This window comes from Camelina sativa, chromosome 16 (genome assembly GCF_030686135.1).
Source record: "Camelina sativa cultivar CO46 ecotype springtype chromosome 16, ASM3068613v1".
NCBI classification, from domain to species: domain Eukaryota; kingdom Viridiplantae; phylum Streptophyta; class Magnoliopsida; order Brassicales; family Brassicaceae; genus Camelina; species Camelina sativa.
In genome coordinates, this window is record NC_141895.1 from 14460788 (window position 1) to 14468607 (window position 7820).

The 7820-nt window shown below is 40.8% G+C and overlaps 1 non-coding gene across 1 annotated transcript; it reads left to right on the forward strand.

Annotated features, from left to right (window-relative positions):
- The first annotated feature begins 4372 nt into the window (after positions 1-4372).
- LOC147925508 (small nucleolar RNA R71) lies at positions 4373-4479 on the forward strand. The gene has a single exon (XR_015585544.1). It is a non-coding gene; the product is annotated as a small nucleolar RNA R71 (small nucleolar RNA).
- The last annotated feature ends 3341 nt before the right edge of the window (positions 4480-7820 follow it).

Below are 7820 nucleotides of genomic sequence, written 5' to 3' on the forward strand. Positions count from 1 at the left end.
GGTGCCCCAACTTCAACTGTCGTTGGCTAAGGATCACCTTGCTCACCTATGTTCTTTTCAAGTAATTCAACAACACTTTTGATGCCTAGATGAATTAAACCTAAGATCATAAACTAGGTAGCTAATCTAGTTTAAGCAATAAGAACAACAATAGATGAAGAACACAAGAGATCAATCCCAAATCTAACAACCTAAATCAATAAATCATAAAACCCCCTTTTGAAACCCGAAACCCAACAGAGAGACTACTCAGACATCGAACAGAAACAATCACAAATCAAATATGAAGAAAACATGTTTGAATTGCAAAAAGAGATAATAGGGTTCAGAATTCTTCTCCAAAGGGTTAGAAAGGATTAGAGATCTTCTCCCAAGCTTACAAGTGCTCAAAAACGGCGTAGAGTAAAGGTTGTCTTTCTAGGGGTCGAGCCCCGTGGTTAAATAGTAAAATAAATCCCTAAAAAGTCGGTGTAAACCAGAAAAGGAAAGATTGCGTCGGGGACGGGGACTGGTCGATCCCGAAAGGATCAGTCGATCCGGAATGAATTTCTGCTCTTACTTCATCTGCCTTCTAGCTCGATCAGACTTCAACCAATTAAGCTCCAGATGCATATTTTCATCCCCAAAACGCTCAGATTCCTTCCAAAGTCACCTAGAACCTGTAAAGACTCACAAAAGACAAAAAGGACTCTAAAAGCACACTTGGACCTAAGAAAAGACTCAAAACAATCCTAAAAACTATAGTTAAAACCCTATAAAATGCAGACACATCAATTCCCCCGGACTTGAATCTTTGCTTGTCCTCAAGCAAGAACAGACAGAAACTTAAGAACAGAGAAAAGGTTTGAAAGTGGAAACTCACATATTCTTTGGACCCTCTTCTTTGCACTCTTCATCACATCAAATCAAGAACTACCTTCTGTACTTTGCCCATGATTAGGATCAACACTCCCTACTCTGAACTCCACGGCCTTAGAGAACCTTCAGTCTCCCCATCGTTGTCTCTCTACATCAGATTAGTAAAAAGGTGCGGTCTTACCATGGGAGTATCGATCATTGAAGTTGACTCCTTCAGCCTCTTATCACCCAAGACCTCCTCTTATGCTCCCTTTCCTCTCTCTTTTCTCACTTCCAAAGGGTTGATTTCTCCCTAATTTTCTAGGGTATCATTTTATTTTTTTTATCAATCCTTTGCTCTTTTCTTGCAGACAGGTTTCCATGAGTTCCGAAGGATGCACGGGTTTACGCACAACCCTCGGTTCACTTCTTTTATTACCTATATCCTCTTCTTCTCATATTTTTTTTTCTTTTCTCTCCTTTTTTTTTTATTTTTTACTGAGTACTGAAGGGAAGAGAGAGGGGAAGCATACTTTGTGAGGAGATGCACGTCCTGTAAGGCTTGAAGGGAGGAGTCTTGTCCGATGTATACCAAGCCCCAAGGTAAGAAATTAAATCCGGTTAAGTCCTGTTAAAGCTAGAGTCAACTTCTGGTTCGACTTAGTGTTCTCCTTGGCGAGTGTCTTTTGGGGCGTGTTGAGACTGCTCATGTTCATTCCAAGCTTCATTCCAAATCAGAAGTACAAAAGTAATCATAAGAGTGTTAGTTCAAAGCAAAAGACTCCTACAAAATGATCATAGTTTCCCAATTTTTTTCGTTTTTTTTTTTTTAGACTCGATAAAAATAAGAAAATGGCTCAAAGACTCGAAAAATTAAAAGGAAGCAACCAAAGAAAACGACATTACTAACATGGAGACATCCCTCCCCCGGACTTACTTCACACTGTCCCGGTGTGAAAGGAAAACCAATAAAAGAACAAATCCCACAAAGAAAATAAGAAAAATGAAAAAGAAAAAGTAAGGACAAGAAACAAAAACCAGTGATCTCGCAGTTGGTGTCGGAGTTGTGTTGGCAAGGGTGGGGATCGATTGGTCTCTGAATGGGATCGATTGATCTGAAACATTATTGAACTTGGAGATACCCGCAGCAAACCAACGGGATCGACCGATCTGTAAGGAGGATCGATCGATCCGAAGCTCCTGGAACAAAAAATTTCGGATCTTCTGCGTTTGGAACCTGTTCCTGAAAATACTTAACACCAGACGTGATTTCACAGTAATAAATCCTAAAAACAAAACCAAAATCCTAAGACAAATAAAAATTAAAGGGTAAGCCAGCACAAACCCCATGGGTTGCCTCCCATAAGCGCTTGTTTAAGGTCTATAGCTTGACCGTGGTTTCAGGTGTCAAGTGATGGGAGGATGAGAACTCATATCAGAACAAGCTCTCCCATTCGTCAGCTTAAGCTCCAGAATTTTTTTCAGCATACCATCCATTGCTTCTTGGCCTTTTTCTTTAAACTCCGGAGTGAGGATGGCTGTAACCTTAGAAAAAGGCCGAGACTTTCCTTTACACTTCACCTTGTACTCAATGGTGTCTCTAACATATTTCTGGGGTACCAAGGTTATGTGAAGATCTGGTATTACTCTCTCTATCTTTGGCTTGTCTCTCTTCTTAACCTTCTTAGAAGAATGAGTGTATCCATCCAGGACTTCGTTGACCTCATTCTTATCACCATTCTCTCCCATTGTCATGACATCCACCTTCTTCTCATGTTCTACAACTAGACAAGAGCCATGTCGTATAGCTTTATTTGCAGTGATTGCGTTGTAGAAGACTTTATCATCAATGTTGGAGAAAGTGATCCCCTTATTAGGCAAGTCAACAACTGCTCCCACTGTTGCTAAGAAAGGTCTCCCAAGAATCAAAGGCATAACAGAACCCCCGCTCATTTCCACAACATGAAAATCTGTAGCAACCAAGCAATTCCCAACTCGAACATCTAAATTGTTAATGAAGCCTTGTGGAGTCGTGGTGACAGCATTTGCAAACTTTAGAGAAACCTTAGAAGCCTTCATATCATCAATCCCCAACCTCTCTGCAACAGCCTTAGACATTACGTTCACACTGGATCCAGTGTCACAAAGGGAATCCTCAAAGTTCACTCCTAAGATGGAGCATGGAACAACAAATTTTCCTGGATCTTCTAATTTGGGTAGTCTTTTCAAAGCTGGAGCATGAATGTTCTTCTTCTCTAGAGCCAAAAACGCCTTAACCTCCACCAAATCTTTTTCTTCAACCACAACATCATTGTAAACCTTCTTAAACAAAGAGATATGCTTTACTGCCTCTGTAAAGGAAAGGTCAGCTGTGAACTCACTCATAACTTCTTTGTACCGATCATACTTCTTTTCATCCAGAGGTTTCTTCACATGTCTTCTTGGAAAAGGAATTTGTGGCCTATAGGGCTTTGGTTCCACAAGAAGTGATTCCTTAGCATCTGTATCAGAGACAAACGAGCTGGAATTTTCCATACCTAAAACAGGGACTGACCGTTCTGTACGTAGATCGGTCAATCTGAGACTTTCCGAGACAAGTTCTTCGTCAATGACGGGATCAATCGATCTATAAGGGGGATCGGTCGATCCAACTTCTCTGGGGATCAAACTCGAATTATCAGAATGGATGGGACCGGCTGGTCTAGTCTCAGGATTGATCGATCCCGTCTCTGCGGAAGCCAAAAATGAGTTGATCCCACCATGGAGTGTTATAGCATTGCATGACTCTTTGTTCTTAGAGCTAGAAGAAATAGCAGAGACTCTCTTATCAATGGAATCAACACGTGAACTCAACCTCTCAAATTTCCCAGTCAAATCATTGTACATGCTATCAATCTTGACATTAATCTCAGCAGAACTTTTCTTATGGCCCTCCAACAGTGCTTGCATCATCAATTCGAGTTTGTTATCTCGTGGAGCTGCAGATGGAGCGTGGTATCCTTGGGTATTTGAGCTATTAAATCCAACACCTCTGTTCTGAAATCCTTGTGGGAAGTTACCTTGTTGATTATGTGGAGGATACACTTGATCTTGAGGATTCTCAACGTTGGTGCTTCTGTAGGAGAGATTAGGATGATTTCTATAATTCTGATTAAACCCATGATTCTGATAGTTCCCTTGTACTCCTACATAGTTCAACTCCTCTGTTCCCTCAAATTCTGAATTCACTCCAACTTGCTGATACGCACCCGTCTGCCCGTCGCACATGTTGACAGCTTGCTGATCTCTCTTCAAAAGAAGGTCTACCTTGGCAGTGAGACTCTTAATAACATCTGTATTCACGGAGCTAACAACACGCACAGAACGATCATACTCATGGCTATGATTGCTGTTACTCGCTGCAAGGTTTTCGATCAAGAGGTTTGCTTCAGCGGCAGTGTTAGTAGAAAAATCTCCTCTGCTGGCAGTATCGAGTGCCATCTGGTACTTCTGGTCAATTCCTCCATAGAAGATGTTCATAAGATTCTCTTGTGAAAAGCCATGATGAGGACAGTCCCTCATATACTCCTTGAATCTCTCCCACGCTTCACAAAAAGACTCTGTACCACCTTGTGAGAAGGTAGTGATCTTGCTCCTTAACATAGCGGATCGTGACTTAGTGTAGAAGTGGTTTAAAAATGCTGCTCTACACTGCTCCCAAGTGGTAAGTGATCCTCGGTCCAAGAGATTTAGCCATCTCAAAGCCTTATCTCCTAAAGAGAATTGGAACAAAGTCAACATGAGGTAATCATATGGAACTCCATTAGACCTTGTTGTACTAGCCAATCTCTCAAAAGCTTCAATATGGTCCAAAGGGCTCTCTGATGCTAATCCATTAAACACATGGTTCTGAACCAAATTGATGAGACTGTGCTTAATCTCATAGTCTTGTCTCGCAGGAGCAGGAGGTTGAATCGCAGAACGATTCGCAAATAGCCTGTTGTGAGCATCTTCATCCCTCAAGGTGGCTTGCCTTGCAGGTGGATTCAGTTCAGCTTGCTCTTGCTGGTTCTGCCTCTGCTGTTGTTGGACGACACCCAGCTGAGGGTTGGGCGGATTAGCCCCTGTATCTCCTCCTTCGGCCATAGGGTAGGCCTGGGTTCTTGCTCTCCGGTTTTCTCGTTCAAGTTGTGCTAACTCCTTGTTTCGCAGGTTATGCAAATCAGTAGGCTTGTGGCTTCTTGTTTGCATGCACCTGAAACGAAAGAGGAAGAACGCAAGAACAAGTCAGTAAAAAAAAGTAAAATAAACCTTAGACTAAACGTGAATCTAAAATTTCAAAGGCAATGTTATGGTCCCCGGCAACGGTGCCAAATTGATCTAGGCGTTAAATCAATAACCCAAAGCACACTCAACCACGATCTAGTGGTGTCGTCGTAGTACTTCAGGGTCGAATCCACAGAGACCAAACGATACACTATGAAATTATATAGACCGAGTATAGCTAAAGCAAAGAGGAAGTTTGTTTTGCAAGTAACAGAATTAAAACAGAAAATAAATAAGAGTTTGTAAATTTAAAAGAAAGTATTGGGCGCAGGGAATCAATCAAGGGTTATGATCACGAAATTGGGTGATGGATTGGGATAACTTTAGGAACCGTTCTTGAACTCGGATCTCAAATATAAAACTAACCTACTGTCGCAGTGTTAGTTATCTAAGCAAGAAATCGAATGAACCCTAAACCGTCGTTTGGATCTAAACAATCCTAGCAAGCATTAAGTTCTAGTCCGATTATGTTCACAAGGTGCCCCAACTTCAACTGTCGTTGGCTAAGGATCACCTTGCTCACCTATGTTCTTTTCAAGTAATTCAACAACACTTTTGATGCCTAGATGAATTAAACCTAAGATCATAAACTAGGTAGCTAATCTAGTTTAAGCAATAAGAACAACAATAGATGAAGAACACAAGAGATCAATCCCAAATCTAACAACCTAAATCAATAAATCATAAAACCCCCTTTTGAAACCCGAAACCCAACAGAGAGACTACTCAGACATCGAACAGAAACAATCACAAATCAAATATGAAGAAAACATGTTTGAATTGCAAAAAGAGATAATAGGGTTCAGAATTCTTCTCCAAAGGGTTAGAAAGGATTAGAGATCTTCTCCCAAGCTTACAAGTGCTCAAAAACGGCGTAGAGTAAAGGTTGTCTTTCTAGGGGTCGAGCCCCGTGGTTAAATAGTAAAATAAATCCCTAAAAAGTCGGTGTAAACCAGAAAAGGAAAGATTGCGTCGGGGACGGGGACTGGTCGATCCCGAAAGGATCAGTCGATCCGGAATTAATTTCTGCTCTTACTTCATCTGCCTTCTAGCTCGATCAGACTTCAACCAATTAAGCTCCAGATGCATATTTCCATCCCCAAAACGCTCAGATTCCTTCCAAAGTCACCTAGAACCTGTAAAGACTCACAAAAGACAAAAAGGACTCTAAAAGCACACTTGGACCTAAGAAAAGACTCAAAACAATCCTAAAAACTATAGTTAAAACCCTATAAAATGCAGACACATCAGAGCTGAACCTTGACGAGTGTGGAGTCGAGTGGGCTCACACCATCGGGGGTGATGGTTTTGGTGTGTAACGAGGACGTTACAATTTGTTAGTGGAAGTGAATTGTGACATGCTAGTATACAGAGAGGTTTATAAGAATTGATTTTTCCACCTATGTCACCAAAGTGCACTTATCTTTTCGGTCAAAGGTCCTGAGAGAACTCTAGAGTCAAGCGTGTTTAAGCTAAAGTAGTCTCAGGATGGGTGACCTTCGAGGAAGTAATTATCAAAACTGTGCGAGTGAGGACAAAACACATGGAAAGATCATGTGCTGATTTGTAGGGATGGTAACAAGTCTTTAAAGCCTTCCGGACGTAGCAAACCGGTCGTCAAGGATGGATGGGCTCAACGGTCAGTGAGAGGACGTGATGCCCATTAAAGAAGGTGGGCCCATGGACTAGGATTAGACATGGGGCCCACTAAAATAGGCGCTACAGATATGGAAAGTCCCCATTTCCCAACCAATAAGTGCGCAAAATGATCTCAATTATGCTCCCCGGTGTGTAATCACCACACCTTTGGGGTTGGCTGTGGCACCCAATATGTAGCTGAACAAAATCGGTTCTTGGTCGTCTTGAATTGGAACATAAGTGCGACCAACGAGGGTGTAGGCTCTCCCATCTTGATGAGACACTCCTAGTCTAATTCCTCGGAGGAAACCCTCTTAGGGAAATTGATATCATCAATAAATATGGCATGTAAGTTCAGTTATGAGTCATTACATGATAGTAGATAGAAGGTTCTCAGGCTAAGGGCTCAAAATTGCGGTAAATAAATATGTGTTTGGGATTGGCGTAGTGAAAAATTGCAGCAAAGGTTGTTGCGTCCAGACGAGTGTTGATAGGGTTAAGAACAGTTCCAGCCATGGCCGGTAATCTTTTAGTTTGAAAAAAGTTTGAATTGATTGATATCCCTTGTCACGTTTTCCCTGTGCTACTACTAATTAACCAACATGGTTGAGCCAAATAGTTGTATCCCTCTTCTACTCAATAAACTGAATATAAATAATATTTGTATGTTTCGTTAATTTAATTAATTATATAATATTTTTGTTTTGGGTATTTTTTTCTTTTGTTTGGTTAAATTTTGGATAATTAAAAATAAATAGAACATTTGCACCAAGGAAAAATTCCAACAGTCTCTCAAATATATTATTTTATTATTAATTATCTGAATTAATTATGGGCTATTGACAAAAATAGCACTATTTTAAGTTTTTGTTCCAAAACTAGCACACACTATTAAAAATTCCAAGTTTAGCACAATCTTTATTAAAATAAAATAAAATGAATAAGACCCTCACACAATTCGTTCTATCAATTATTGGAACTCCGACGAAATTTATGAGCTTTTGGAACTCCAGCGGAGCTTACGAGGAACTCCGACGAAG